General features: G+C 37.9%; 1 long non-coding RNA gene across 1 annotated transcript in view; it reads right to left on the bottom strand.

Annotated features, from left to right (window-relative positions):
* The window catches only part of LOC131068269 (uncharacterized), an 80,339-nt gene that overhangs the window by 14,690 nt on the left and 48,691 nt on the right, over positions 1-16,958 (bottom strand). Inside the window, exon 3 of the long non-coding RNA XR_009359316.1 lies at positions 3,907-3,949. This is a non-coding gene — a long non-coding RNA (uncharacterized LOC131068269). The remainder of the gene's footprint in view (positions 1-3,906; positions 3,950-16,958) is intronic.

Here is a 16,958-nt window from a genome sequence, read left to right as displayed (position 1 = left end):
ATGAAGTTGTTGTTTGACATTGTCATGCAATTATTACAAAACTGTAGCAAAATTTTCTCCATCAGCACTTCTGACCTCTTGCTTTCCTAAGTTTCGCAATTCATAAACGCCTCTTGGATGCATACCATACACAATCTGAAATGGGCTATAACCTGTGCTTTTGATTGGTGAATCATTATAAGCAAATCCAGCTTGTGCAAGTACTGGATCCCATTGTTTGGGATGTGCACTTACCAAGCTTCTCAATATTTCTCCAAGGCTTCTATTGACCACCTTAGTTTGATCATCTATCTGAGGGTGGTAAGCTCAACTGAAGCTGAGATTTGTTCGCAACATTTTCCAAAGAGTCCTCCAAAAATAGCCAACAAATTTAGTATCCTTGTCAGAAATAATACTTCTAGGAAGTCCATGCAATCTTACCACTTCTTTAAAGAGCAAATTGGCAATATGAGTTACATCATTTGTCCTAGCACATGCTCTAAAGTGTGCCATTTTGGAAAATATGTCAACTACAACAAATATAGAATCATTACCCTTCTGATTTTTTGGCAACCCAAGTACAAAATCCATGCTAATTGAATCTCATGGCTTAGTAGGAATTGGCAAGGGTTGATATAATCCAGTGTTTTGACTTCTTCCCTTAGCATGTTGGCATATCTTGCATCTTTCAAAAAACCTTTTCACACCAGCTTGCATTCCTGGCCAAAAATATTATACATTCAACTGAACAAGTGTTTTGTTTTGCCCAAAATGTCCTGCCAAACTGCCACAGTGTTTCTCTTTTAGTAGATTCTCTCTCATTGAACATCTGGGAATGCATAGCTTACATCCTTTGAACAACAACCCTTCTTGAATCATGTAATCCATCCATTGACTCCTATCTTTACTTATAGGATCTTCACATGCTGCATAAGCCTATCTGAAATCTGATTCCTCTTTGTACATGTCTTTCAAGGCATCAAATCCCAAGTTTTCCACCTTATATTCTTGGATAATAAGAGTTCTCCTACTTAATCTATTTGCAGCTTTGTTGGATTGTACACTTGAAAATTGTAAGGCATGGTTATCAATGTACAAAACAAATTCCTTAGGCATTAGATAATGTCTCCATTTCTTCAAAGCCTAGACAAGAGCATAAAATTATTTGTCATATGACGAATACTTCTTTTTGGCATCATTGACTTTCTCACTATGGTAAGCAATTGGCTTACCTTCTTGACTTAGGACAGAACCTATAGTTGTAATGCCCCGCCAAGAACCCTAAAGGAAAAACCACACAAACTAACCAAGGGTGAAATAATTTTATCTTTTTTAAGTTTAATCCACATAAAGTGCTTTAATTACTACATTGCACGTTTATTTTACAAGCGGAAGTGTAACACAAAGAATTCCTAAAGGGTTACCAACAAAAATTATTCGGAAGGTTAAATTTCATTATTAAGGTTAATCCAATTATCCATCTTAGGATGCTCAAAAACATACAATTGCCAACATTACCTATTAAACACAAATAAATCATAGTCATACGATAGATTTCACCGTTTGGAAGATTAAAAGTATTGCATTATATATCTCTTTCAAAAAAGCATTTGCACAATGAATAAAGATAACTGATATAATAAGCAACCAAATAAACTAAGATTACAATAATCATTTATTACATGGCTTCAAATAATACATATGAAATTACATCTTTACCAATTGCCAAGGTAACATAATCCACTGATACAAATGACCACATAGGTCTCAAAGGTACAAAAATCTCCAAAATTAGATGATCCAAAAATCACGAACCATGGGAATATTTGCGAAGTCAATCCTCACATGAAGGCGCGAACATAAACACCTGATGGGAAGTGGCACTACCACCCGACCATATGATCCCAAAAAGGAACCACCCCACCGTGCTAAGAGATATCAGAAAACCCTCAAGCAAGCACAAGCAAAACATGGCTGACAATACAAGAGTGACTTCACAATACTCCAGGTGAACTCATCATCACAATACACTAGTGACCCTAAAGAGAGAGTGTCATCGCATAGCTTGTGATGGTTACCCTAGGTAGGCCTCCATAAGTCCCAGCCCCCAACCTGGGTTATCCCGGTACCTTTCTCGAACCCCCGGTTCCATCCAAGACTCATGCGGACCCTACCAACCCTTCGTCAAGACAAGGTGGTCGGTTTGTCATTCCAGACCTTCCCACTACATCTTGAGTCTATACGAGCACTCAACCATGTGCGGGGTACAATATCTTACTTAATGTTTAGAACTACCCACCCCCAATCAATTATTAGGTTATCACTTATTAACTCACTTTCGAGGGGTTATCCAGCCATCCACTTAGGGCACGACCCCCACTCGAAAGCCACTCTCTCATAGGACACAATACAATCACGGTCTCCCTAAGAGAACCCTATGGCGATACTAACAGCCATATGACCACTACATAACACGGGTTACGAAAACACAATCTTACTAACCCTTGGTTAACCATATGGAATATAACACAACAAGGTTTAAATCGACAAGGTTATAAGGCCAACACCTGCTCAAGAGGGTACAACAAACAATACAACATGACGACTAAACAATTACAATAATTGCAATGAAATTAAGCTCTTTGCTAAGACATACCAGATTCGCTAAAGATCATAATTCAAACAATCTTTTGAGAATAATTAAGTTATTATATACTTGCAATTCAATATTAAAGATTTGAGAAAACACAACCACCCCTTTTTAAGAAAATTTGAAGTCGTCATTAATCTAATAAGGCTAGAATTTAAACTAAACTCAAATAACCAATTTCCCCCTTTTATTTTTGAACAAGTAAAAATCATAATAACCTAATGAACTAAAACAACCCATATTAAAATAATACATCTTTCACATAAACATCATTTTATTTAATATCCCAAATAATACAATTTCCAAAAAATAATTAAAATCACATTAAATATATATTAATATATATTTGTCGAATATATACTTATATACACATCATATTATGTATATATACCACATCTAATTTATAACTTAAATTACGGATATATCTAAAATTTCCAACAGTAATCATAAAGAAAAATACATTTATAATAATATGTATATATATGTGTGTGTGTGTGTGTGTGTGTGTGGATATATACATATATATTATTAAATCTGCATTTTCAAAAAACTAGCGAAACGTTATTTTTTTTAAGCGCTGAGAAAATAGACTAGAGAAATTGTTAACAGACGGTGCCTGCTATTTTTGGTAGTACTGCTACCAAATGGCAGCGATGCTACCATATGGTAGTAGTGACTACCAGATGGCAGGGATGCTACCATATGGTAGTAGTGACTACCAGATGGTAGCAGCAACTACCATATGGTAGAGCAGCTACCATCCCACGTGTGGGGGGGAGGTGGATCCCTTGCCACATGGGTAAAAATTTTATTAATTTTTATGGGCAAAAACCAAGAAAAATTCAAACAAAATAGAGGGGATTAAGTTCAAATTTTCATTGCTCTCACACAAATAGAAAAATCAAGAACACACACGGGGAGGTCAATTTGCAAAAATTTAGCCAACGTAACCCTTGTTTTTTTAACAATCTGAAAACCTCCATACAAATAGAAAAAAAATCTTTTGCTCCCAAACTTGAAATGAAAATATTTACAACAAATTGCTCAACTTAAAAACACACACAGAGAACTAAATTTCTGGTTCTAAAATTAAATTTCTTCAATATTAATAAATCCGATTTGGAAAAAGATTAATTCCATTATAAATCACTCAATTCCCACAACTTATATTAAATTTAAAGCTTCCAATAATAAATTTCATGAATTCCAAACCCACACAAGAAGTTTTCAAACCATTTAAATTTTTTTAATAAGAAGAAAGATAAAATCTATCCAACCTGTAAATGCACTCCTGGAAGAAAATTTGGGATGAGCCTCAACCTACACACCAAAATCTTCAATCCAGAATCCAATCTCCAATTTTTTTGTTTCCAAACTTAGCTTCCAAAAAATTTCTCTCCTCTCTTCCCGTGAAATCTTAGGTAAATATATGAAAAAATTTAACTTAAAACTTCTAGGTTAAAGTTATCATTCAACCAATAGCAAATTTTCCAAAAAGGTAAAAATCTAATATCCTCTAAAAAGTCAATGACGATATTTTCTTTTTTTCTTTTTCTTTTTCTTATTTGAAATTAACTCAACATAATATCTAAAAATTCCAATAGCATATAATTTAACTTTATTGCCTTTTTCAATTCAATACAATAACTTTTTTTTAAATATAACATGCACTTTATCGATTTAAGTTCAATAATTCAATTTATTTAATTAAATCAATAATCACAAAGGCATATTAATTTAATTCAAATACACCAACATCAAATAACAAAGGCATATTAATTTAATTCAAATACACCAACATCAAATAACACTATTCACTCTAACTAACTGGAAGCAAGCAAAACAAGAAATAACCACCTGACGACTCACAAAACAAAAATGTCAAAGAACCAAGATTTGCATATCAGTCAAACGAGAAATGACGACCGATTGATGACACCCACATGAGTGTAACTGCGGGTCAAATTTAGGGTCTAAAAACTATCTCCACCACTCTCGTCAAACAAATAAGGTACGCTCAAACCTGTGAAACCTGGTGGAGTCGATACCCCCTACCTACCCGGTACTTGTACCTGCAATGTCTTGCATCAAAGAAACACATGTGCATATAGAATAAATAAAAGGCACGGCACGCACACCAATGGAGGAGAATCGTGACATTATCTATCTCACCGGAGTGAGTGAAAAAAATCATCCCCTCGCACTCCATACACTTACAAACACAAAACATGAATATAACGCATTGCACGTATAAAGTAAATGTGTCCGTCCATGTCAGTAATCCAATAAAAATCACATTTAACATTCATAAGGAAATAATGCATGAAAAACATACGCTGCAAATCAAATTAAAGCTTATCACCATACTACATAATGTCTAAGTAAAATATCACAATAATGTATCCATTGAAAAAGTCAACAAAAGTCAAACATGAGTCTAAAAGTCTGATCGAGAAAGGAGTACTACATTCTAACCCCCAAAACTAGGCTTACTCCTACAAGCCTAAAATAGATAAGAATAAGGCTCTCTCATCTTCGTTGCATCATCCCATATAGTTGAGGTCTCATCATTTGGGTCCCATAGGACCCTTACTCGGGCGGTACGACCCCCGAGGGTCAAATCCCGACGCAGAAGAATGCGCACGAGCTCCGTGGAAATTTGTCTATCCTCGACCTACAAGGCATTCCAATTAAGAACATGGGTCACATCAGGATGATAAGGTCTAACAACAGAAACATGAAAAACATCACGGATGTGGGATACGCTTGGCGGCAAGGCAAGACGGTAGACAACAGGTCCTATCCTCTCAAGGATCTCAAAAGGGCCAACAAAACGAGGCGCCAACTTACAACCCTTTCCATAACAGATTGGACTCTTCCGCGGACACACTCTCAAGAACACACGGTTGCCAACAGAAAATAGACGATCCACTCTATGAGCATCGGCATACTTCTTTTGCCTATCTTGAGCAGCTACCAAATGCCCACGAATCTTCTCAACTTGCTGCTTCATCTCTCAAAGTATCTCTGGTCCTAAGGGCACCCTATCCTCTAACTGATCCCAACTCGAAGGAGTACACCAAGGACGACCATACAATGCTTGGAAGGGACACATGCCTATGGAACTGTGATATCCATTGTTATAAGAAAACTCCACAAGGCATAGATATTCCTCCCAGTGCAAATTAAGTTCCATAACGTACCTACAAAGCATGTCCTCCAATACCTAATTCACATGCTCGGTCTGACCGTCGGTCTCTGGGTGATACGCTGAACTGAAGTTCAATTGGGTCCCCAAAGCATGCTGAAGTGAGGTCCACAATGTTGAAGTAAAGACATGATCTCTATCTAAAATTATCTGCCTAGGAATCTCATGCAACCTCACCACATCCTCCAGGAAAACTCGTGCCACCACTGCTGTTGTATAGGAAGATCGAATAGGAACAAAATGAGCAACTTTGGTCAATCTATCAACAATGACCATGATGTCATCATGACGACGCGAAGAAACAGGCAACCCCAATATGAAATTCATGGAAATGATATCCAATTTCCAATCCGATACCAAATTACGCTGCAAAAGCCCTACAGGGTGCTGATGATCCGCTTTTAACCGTTGACATTCTAAACACTTCGACACAAAATCAGCAATGTCATGTTTCATACCAGCCCAATGATATATCTGTCTAAGATCAGCGTGCATCTTCTTGACACCAGGGTGTGTCGAATAAGGTGCACGATGGGCCTCAATCATGATCAAAATATGAAGTCCATCCAAAGGAGGTACATAGATCTGTCCAACACGTCGAAGAAGACCATCTGCCTCAAGGTTAGATCCAAAATATCTACCCTCTAATGACCTTCTAGTCTCCATCACGGCTTTAACATCCTGATACCAGGTGTCCTGAGGTAGAATCCCAAGAATTCTCTCTCTCAATTCTACCCCAAGGGACAATGCTGCAAATTCATTTCGCCTATGACTCAAAGCATCTGCCACAACATTCTCTTTCCCCTGAATATATTGAACCTCAAAATCATACTCACAGAGGAATTCCATCCATCTTCGTTGTCGAGCATTCAAGTTTGGCAGCGTGAAAATATACTACAAACTACGGTGATCATTGTGCAGCTCAAACCGACGCCCCAATAGAAAATGTCGCCACCTAACTAAAGCATGAACTACAGCTGCCAACTCCGAGTCATGAACTGGATAGCTCAACTCTTGGTCCTTGACTTTGTGAGACTCATAGGCTACCACACGACCATCCTACATAAGCACTTCTCCTATACCTTCTAAAGAGGCATCTGTGCAAACCATAAAATCTCTAGATAGATCAGGAACTGCCAAAAGCAAAGCACTAACAAGGAGTTCCTTCAAGGTAGGAAAAGTTGACTCGCACTTCTCTAACCAAACAAACTTCTTCCCTTTCCTCTGAAGAAAAGTGATCGAGTGACCTATCTGGGAAAAACTCTGAACAAAGCGACAGTAATATCTAGCCAAACCCATAAAACTCCAAACCTCAGAAACATTGGTCGGCGCTGGCCAATCTACAATAGCTTGGATCTTAGAAGGATCCACGGATACACCTTCTCCCGAAACTACATGACCAAGATAGTTCACCTCTAACTCGAACAAATCACACTTCGCCAAGTTGGCATAAAGTTGATTCTCCCTCGAGCACTGCAATACCTGTCGCAAGTGGCTCTCATGCTCTTCCATAGATCTAGAATAAATCAAAATGTCATCCAAGAACACAAGGACAAAACGATCAAGGTAGGTGCTGAAAACCCCATTCATGAGGCTCATGAAAACTGAACGCGTGTTCGTCAACCCAAATGGCACCACTATGAACACATAATGACCATAACGGATACGAAAAGTCATTTTATGAATGTCTGCATCATGAATGTGCAACTAATGGTACACAGACTTCATATCAATATTAGAGAACACCTTGGGTCCCTTTACTTGATCAAAAAGATCATCTATTCAAGGCAATGGATATCAATTCCTGATGGTTACCTTATTCAGTTGTCGGTAATCAATGCATAACCGAAGGGAACCATCATTCTTCTTAATGAAGATAATTGGCGCACCCCAAAGAGAAACACTAGGACGAATGAACCCCTTAGCCATCAATTCCTCCATCTACAGCTTCAACTCACTCAACTCCTGAGTAGTCATCCGATATGGAACTCTCAAAATAGGTTCCGCACTAGAAACAAAGTCAATGCGAAAGTTTATGTCCCGCTTCAGGGGCATATCGGGAATATCTATAGGAAACACATCAGCATACTCTCGAAGAATAGGTAATATTGGTAATAATGTGTTCAATAGCTAATGTTGGTAATTGTATTATTTGAGTATTCTATGATGGATAATTGGATTGACCTTATTAATGAAATTTAACCTTTCGAATAATTATTCGTTGGTAACCCTTTAAGAATTCTTTATGTTAGACTTTCGCTTGCATAATAAATGTGTAATGTAGTAATTAAAGCACTTTATGTAGATTAAACTTTTTTTTTTTAATTATTTTCACACCTAGTTGGTTACTTTCTGTGGTTTTTCCTTTAGGGTTCCTCGTGGGGCACTACATTTGGTATCAGAGCCCATGTTTGAACACTAGGTACTCTGGTTTTAAATTGAGCCCATTCAACTTAACCTATTGATTAGGCCTTAGTGTTTGTGTTTCCCTTGTCAGTATCTTTGTTGTAGATCTAAACCCTTTTTCTCTTGTGCAGTGATAGGATCATGGCTAGGAAAGTCAAAGGTGGTGATCGTCTTGGTGGCCACAATCGAGGTAGAGATGGGGGATGTGGCCGAGGTTCAGTCCATCATAGTCCTTCACCACAGCCCACTCATGAGAGTGTAGAGCAGGATCAGTTTGTGCATAAGAATGAGCAGCACGCAGCAGAGCAGGTTCCCAAAAGGAAAGAGATGAGGCAGATGTTCCAGGAAGTGTTAGCCAGACTAGGCTCTAGACCTGAGGCCGAACAGCCTAGCATTGCTCAGGTGGGAGAGTCACACCAGCAGAAACTTGAGAGGGAGAGAGAGAGAGGTCTCCCATGAGGAGAGAGGTCTCAGTGGACCACGATTCAGTTACTTTGGGGCACATGAGAGATTTGATGAGATCTCATCCTCCTTCCTTTAACAGTTTGGGTACCAGACTTGAGGCAGAGACTTGGTTGATTAGTTTGGATAGGTGTTTTGCAATGCATCAATATGGCAGTAACACCAAGGTGACATGCACCATCATGCGTCTCCAGAGGTTTGCTTCTATTTGGTGGCGGTTGGAGGAAGAGAGGATCGGTTTAAACATTAACACCGTGTCTTGGGAGATTTTCCAAGAGAGATTTAGGGCACACTTTCTCTCAGCTCAGTGGATACAGTCTCTAGCAGATGAGTTTTGTGCATTATGCTAGTTCGGCTTTTCTGCGGATCAGTTTGAGCATAGGTTGTATGAGCTCAAACAATATGCTGGTATTGGGAATGACGAGGCGATGTTAGTCCAGCACTTCTTGAGAGGTCTAAATGATCGCATCACTGGTGGAGTGAGAGTGTTTGAGCCTTTTTCAGTAGAGATAGTCGTGGCGAAAGCGAGGATGGTAGAGCAGAATCTTGGCCGTGCTCATGGTGGTCAGTCTGGAGTACAGATTGTGAGTGTGCCTTACAGTGGTACCAGAGTTAGAGGGAATCAGTCCTAAACTGTTGCACCTTTTAGGATTTTTCAAACACCCGATAAGGGTGGGCAGCAGTAGCAGAGTTTTCAGCCGAAGCAATTTCAGGGCCAGCAGGGTGGCAACTCTCAGCCTAAGAAGAATAGGAACTGGCAGAGGAATAGGTAGAGTTTCCCAGGGTACATCACAGGCCCCTAGTAGGGGAAGTTTCTAGCAGTCCAGTGGGTCATCTGGAGGTAGAGGACATAGTAGGGGAGCTTGTTTCTCCTGTGGTTAGTTTGGCCACATAGCCGCTCAGTATCCTCAGCGTTCTCATCAGACAGGTAGTCAGAGAACAACAACACCGAAACCAACAGAGGGGGATGCAGGTAGATCTCATAAAGTTTTTGCAGCGGTTGATGACCGCCAAGCCAAGCACCAAAGTACAGTGATCGAGACTGCAGGTGTGTTGGGTGGTATTCCTATCTCTGTACTTTTTGACTCTGGTGCTTCTAACTCTTTCATTTCTTCCTCCATTGTGAAGCAGTGCGAGCTCACATCTGCCAGACAGGCGAATAGGTGGCAAGTAGAGTTGGCTATTGGTTTGCATGTGTCTGTAGATTCCCTCATTCCCAATTGTTAGTTTTACCTAGGACCCTTTGTTACTTCAGTTGACCTTTGAGTCATTCCTTTGGGGTCTTATGGAATTGTGTTGGGGATGGATTGGTTAGCATCTCATAGTGCTCATGTAGACTCTCGTCGAAAGACGGTGGAGTGTTTAGATGATCATGGCAGGAAAGCAGGGATCGTTTCGGTTCAGAGATGGATATCCTTACGTATGATTTCTGCTATGCAACTTAAGCGGTGTATGCGTAGAGGGTGTCAGCTTTTTGTAGTTGCTCTAGAGGATGCGGATGAGGAAGAGAGTCGAGAAATCGCTCTCGATGGTCACCCTATTCTTCGAGAGTATGTTGATGTGTTTCCTATGGATATTCTCGATATGCCTCCGAAGTGGGACATAGACTTTCGCATTGACTTGGTTCCTAGTGTGCAACCTATTTCTAGAGCACCATGTCGGATGACTACTCAGGAGTTGAGTGAGTTGAAGTTGCAGATGGAGGATTTCATGGCCAAGGGGTTCATTTGTCCTAGTTTTTCTCCTTGGGGTGCGCCAGTTATCTTCGTTAAGAAGAAAGATGGTTCTCTTCGGTTATGCATTGATTACTGACAGTTGAATAAGGTAACCATCAATAATCGATATCCATTTCCTCGAATAGATGATCTTTTTCATCAGGTAAAGGAAGCCAAGGTGTTCTCTAAGATTGATCTGAAGTCCGGGTATCGTCAATTGCACATTCATGATGCAGATATTCCTAGAACGATTTTTCGTACCCGTTATGGTCACTATGAGTTCACAGTGGTGCCATTTGGGTTGACGAACGAGACTTTAGTTTTCATGAGCGTCATGAATGGAGTTTTCTACACCTACCTTGATCGTTTTGTTCTTGTGTTCTTGGATGACATTTTTATTTATTCTAGATCTATGGAAGAGAATGAGGGCCACTTGTGATAGGTATTGCAGTGCTTGAGGGAGAATCATCTTTATGCCAACTTGGCGAAGTGTGATTTCTTCGAGTCAGAGGTGAACTATCTTGGTCATGTAGTTTCGAGAGAAGGTGTATCTGTGGATCCTTCTAATATCCAAGCCATTGTAGATTGGTCAGCGTCGACCAATGTTTCTGAGGTTCGGAGTTTTATGGGTTTGGTCGGATATTACCGTCGCTTTGTTCAGAGTTTTTCTCAGATAGGTCACTCGATCACTTCTCTTCAGAGGAAAGGGAAGAAATTTGTTTGGTAAGAGCAGTGCGAGTCAGCTTTTCGTACCTTGAAGGAACTCCTTGTTAGTGCTCTGATTTTGGCAGTTCCTGATCCATCCAGAGATTTTATGGTTTGCATGGATGCCTCTTTAGAAGGTATAGGAGCAGTGCTTATGCAGGATGGTCGTGTGGTAGCCTATGAGTCTCGCAAACTCAAGGACCACGAGTTGAACTATCCAGTTCATGACTTGGAGGTGGCAGCTGTAGTTCATGTTTTAGTTAGATGGCGACATTTTCTGTTGGGGCGTCGGTGTGACCTCCACAGTGATCACCGTAGTTTGCAATATATTTTCACGCAGCCGAACTTGAATGCTTGACAGCGAAGATGGATGGAATTCCTCTGTGAGTATGATTTTGAGGTTTGATATATTTAGGGGAAAGAGAATGTAGTGTCAAATGCTTTGAGTCGTAGGCGACATGAAGTTGCAGCATTGTCTCTTAGGGTGGACTTGAGAGAGAGAATTCTTGGGATCCTTCCTCAGGACACCTGGTATCAGGATGTTAGAGTCGTGACTGAGACTGGAAGGCCATTAGAGGGTAGATATTCTAGATATGACCTTGAGGCAAATGATCTTCTTCGACATCTTGGACGGATTTATGTACCTCCTTTGGATGGACTTCATATTTTGATCATGACTGAGGCCCATTGTCCACCTTATTCGGCACACCCTAGTGTCAAGAAGATGCACGCATATCTTAGACAGATATATCATTGGGCTGGTATGAAACATGACATTGATGATTTTATGTCGAAGTGTTTAGAATGTCAGCGGGTAAAGGCGGAGCATCAGCACCCTGCAGGGCTTTTACAGCCTAATTTGGTACCCGATTGGAAATGGGATATCATTTCCATGGATTTCATAGTGGGGTTGCCTATCTATTCGTGTCGTCATGATGACATCATGGTCATTGTTGATAGATTGACCAAAGTTGCTCATTTTATTCCTATTCAATCTTCCTATACAGCAACAGTGGTGGCATGAGTTTTCTTGGAGGATGTGGTGAGGTTGCATGAGATTCCTAGGCGGATCATTTCAGATCGAGATCATGTCTTTACTTCAAAATGCTTTGGGGACCCAGTTGAACTTCAGTTCAACTTATCACCCAAAGACCGACGGTTAGACCGAGCGTGTGAATGAGGTATTGGAGGACATGCTTCGCATGTACGTTATGGACCAGCAGTCACACTGGGAGGAATATCTATGCCTTGTGGAGTTTTCTTATAACAATGGATATCACAGCTCCATAGGCATGTCTCTCTTCCAAGCATTGTATGGTCGTCCTTGGCGTACTCCTTTGAGTTGGGATCAGTTAGAGGATAGGGTGCCCTTAGGACCGGATATGCTTTGAGAGCTGGAGCAACAAGTTTAGTAGATTCATGGGCATTTGGTAGCTTCTCAAGAGAGGCAAAAGAAGTATGTCGATACTCATAGAGTGGATCGTCTGTTTTCTGTTGGCGACCGTGTGTTTTTGAAAGTGCGTCCACGAAAGAGTGTGATCCGTTATGGAAAGGGTTCTAAGTCAGCGCCTCGTTTTGTTGGCCCTTTCGAGATCCTTGAGAGAATATGTAGTACTCTTCCTCGTGTGAACTCATTAGACTCATATTTTATTATTGTTTACTTTTAGTGGATACATTACCATGATGTGTTATTCAAACTTATATGACATTATTTCATGCTTTATCTGGATATGAGATGCATAATTTGTTTGCAGTAATTCAGTACTTGTGATTTATGACATTTTATGGATTATGTACTGACACTTTATTCTATCTATGCAATGTGAAATTATATGTTGCATGTCTGGGAGTGTATTGGATACAAGGGGACGATTTTCCTTCACTCGCTCTGGTGAGACAGGGAACGTCGCGATTCTCCTTCATCGGTGTGTATGTCGTGTTTTTTATATTGTATGTATGCATGTGTGGTTCGGTGATGCAGAATATTGCAAGTACAAGTACCGAGTAAGTATGGGGTATCGTCTCCACCTAGCTTCACAGGTCTAAGCGTGCCTTATATTTTCTGATGGAAGTGGAGGAGGTAGTAGTTGACCCTATTTTACTCAGTTACACTCGTGTGCGTGTTGTCAGTTGGTCGTCCTGTCAGTTTGTTCGATCTTCGTATTTTGTCGTTTAACCTTTTTATGAGTATTTGCTTGGGGTTTGCTCAATTTGTGTGTTTAGTGGTTATAAATTAATTAATTAAATTTATGGAGTTATCTCATAGTTGGTATTTTTGAATTATGTATTTTATGAATTGAGATTATAAATTTAGTTAATTAAAAGAAGTTATTAAATTAAGTTGCAAGCTGCATGATATTAGAAATATATTTTATTTAAATTTCAGAAAAAAATAAATTAGATTAATTTCATTTATTGTTCCTAGAATTTTAAATAAATAAAAGAATAAATAAATAAAAGAATTAATTAAAATTAAAGTATTGCTTTAATTTCTTTATTTAGAAAATTAATTAATTTGCATGAGAAAAGAAAAGAAAGAAAAATGCTTTTTAATTATTGCATGTTAACTTATCCTTTGTTAGAAAAATAGAAAATGAAATAAAATTGCTTTTATTATTAAATTTAGGTTTTTGGGAAAAATGCATTCAACCTAGAATTTTAGTTTAAAAGGGGAATAGGTTTTTATTTTAGGGATACACGGGAAAGATTTAGGTGAAGAGAAATTTATTTGGAAGCTTGTTGAAGGATTGGTTCTCTTCTACAGATTTCTTCCAGGAAAGCTATACCAGATTGGGTGTCTTCGTTTGATTGTTTGTTTTTTGAAAAAAAAAAATTATTTCTTTCTTCTTTCTGAATGATGTGTGTTAAGATGTTTGTCAAATCTAAAATCATGCCTAATTATTTCTTGTTCTTAGCTAAAGTCCATTTCTGAAGTTAATTTTTGGTTTATGGAAAGAAGTTATTTTCTGGATGTTTTTAGATTAAAATTTTGAGAAGATTTGGAAAAGTTATTATGGCAAATTTTGCCAAGATTTTTATTGTGCATGAAAATTGCAAGATTTGGGAGGAATGGGATTTACCAAAGAAACTATTCCCTTGTTTGATTTTTGTTTCGATACTTGGCTATAGCAGTCCTTTTTAATATTTGTGTATCTCTGTGGAATTATTTAGTTATTTTAGAAATAAATTTAATCATTAATTAAATTTATTGTGTTATTAAAAGTTAAGGGAAATTGTTTTATTATATTATTTTGGAGAAATTATGTATTAATTAATTTCTCTTTTAATAAATTTGATTGGAAATAAATTTTGGTTGAAAATAGAATTTACTGGTTTTTAGGTTATTGTCAGTAAAAATAAATTAAAAAAATTAAATTAGAAAAAAAAAATTAATTAAATTAAATTAAAAATAAATAAATAAAAAATTATTAAATTAAATTAAAAATAATAATAATAATATTAATATTATAAATATATGTATATAGTATTTTCTGTGGTTTTAATTTGTTATTTTGGAAATCAAAGATATTTCAAAATTAAATCTTCTTTTTATTATATATTTTAATGTGATATAATTATAATATTATATTCGTAGAATATATATATTTATGTAATTATATTATATTATTATATATAATTTGGAATTTGGAATTTAATTTATATTATTAATATAATCTAATCGGGTTTATTTGTAAAATTAATCATGAACATATAATTAGGGGGTTAACTTTTATGTGATTTTATTTAACTTTATTGGGCAAATGACAAAATTCATTTCTTTGGATTAATATAGTTGTATTTTCTTATTTTCTGGAAAATCTTTAATTGCAAGTTATTTATGTTTTTGGTTGTTTAAAGAAAAGATTGTCTATATTAGGATCTTGTGTAAATGGTGTTTGCAATCAAGCTTAATTTTGTTGCTATTATGGTTGAGTTGTCATTATGTCATATGTTGTTATATCTCATTAGTCAGGTGTTGTTGTATAACCTCGTTGATGTGAGCCATTGTGTGTTTTGTCCAAATGGTCAATCTTTGGTTAGTGATTGTGCATCCTTCACCTATGGTTTGTCAGGATTAGTTATGGTTGTTTGTTTCGCCATAGAGTTCTCGTAGAGACCTTTCCTGTTAGTGTCCTATGAAAGAGAGTGGCTTTCAAGCGGGGGTCATGCCCGAAGTGGATGACAGGATAACCCGTCGAAAGTCAGTTAAAAAGTGATAACCTAATAATATAGTTCAGTAATAAAAGTGATAATATAGGACAGAGAGACAGGACCTAGAACATCTACCATGGTAACCATCAAGCTATGTGATGACACTCTCTCCTTAGAGTCACTAGTGTTATGAGTTGAGTCACATGGATGTTTGCGGCATCATGTAGTTCTTTTGTACTTGTCTTACTTTGCTTGCTTCAGGATTTTCTACTATCTCCTAGCACGGTGGGGTGGTTCCATTTCGAGATCACATGGTCAGGTGGTAGTGCCACTTCTCATCGGATGTTATGGATTGTATCTTCAGGCGAGGAAAGGCTTCGTTGGTGTTTCTTGGTTCATGGTTCATGTACCAACTCATATTCATGATCATTGTTCCATTGAAACCTTGTGGGCATTATATCAAACTTTTATGTAGCCTTGTTATTGTAACTTTGTAATCCATGGTATTATTGGAAGCCATGTATTTATGGATATTGTAATATTAAGTTAGTGGAATATATGTTAATTCAGTTGCTTTGATCTTATGTATAAATGAAATATGGATAAATAAATGCATTGGAAATACTTTGATTCTTTCATTATGGAATTTAGATGTATGTGTAGTTTTAAACTTAAACATTTAATTTATCTAATCAAATGAACAATTGGATTAACCATAGTGTTAACATAATCTACGATTAATCTTCGTTGGTAACCCATAGGAAATCATGTGCTAGTCTTCCGCTGTGTTATTCAACGTGCAATGGATATAATTAATGCACTTAATCTTTTTTTTTTTTAAATATATTTCACCCTTTAGTTGCCTAGTTGTGTTGTTTTCCTTTAGGGTTCCTGGCAGGGCATTACAGAATAGGACATGTTGCCTAATGTCTTGCCTTGTCGCCGAACCTATCCCACATCCACGATGTTTTTCATGTCCCTGTTCTTAGACCTTATCATCCTGATGTGACCCATGTTCTTAATTGGAACGCCTTGCAGGTCGAGGACGGACAGCTTTCCATGGAGCCCGTGCGCATTCTTCTGCGTCGGGATTTGACCCTCAGGGGTCGTACCATTGACCAGGTAAGGGTCCTATGGGACCCAAATGATGAGACCTCGGCGATATGGGAGGATGCAACGAAGATGAGAGAGCTTTATTCTTATCTATTTTAGGCTTCCAGGAGTAAGCCTAGTTTTGGAGGGGAGAATGTAGTACCCCTTTTCTCAATCAGACTTTTAGAATCGTGTTTGACTTTTGTTGACTTTTTCAGTGGATACATTATTGTGATATTTTACTTAGACATTATGCAATATGGTGATATGGTTTAATTTGATTTTCACTAGATGCACTAATACATTTGGTCTACAATTCCGACGGAGAAGGTATATTGTGACTAAGTTTGATTTTTTTTTTTAAATGCTCGAATTCGTCGAAATTCTGACAGTAATTTCACATTTGGTTTCGGCATAGAAGGCATTAGCAATGAAATTCGTTTTTTTTTCCAAAAAAGTGCTCACATTCGTTGAAATTTCGACGACAACGAGCATTCCTTTAATAAATAAAAAAAGAGGGCAAGTCATTTGTGCATTCAATGCCGCGTAGGCTTCCGCGTCGACCCCAACCCCTAGCAAGATCAAACAG

The sequence above is a fragment of the Cryptomeria japonica genome, chromosome 11 (assembly GCF_030272615.1).
Source record: "Cryptomeria japonica chromosome 11, Sugi_1.0, whole genome shotgun sequence".
In the NCBI taxonomy this organism is placed as follows: Eukaryota; Viridiplantae; Streptophyta; class Pinopsida; order Cupressales; family Cupressaceae; genus Cryptomeria; species Cryptomeria japonica.
The sequence above is the reverse complement of the archived record's forward strand: the minus strand, read 5'-3'. Positions and strand labels throughout refer to the sequence as shown.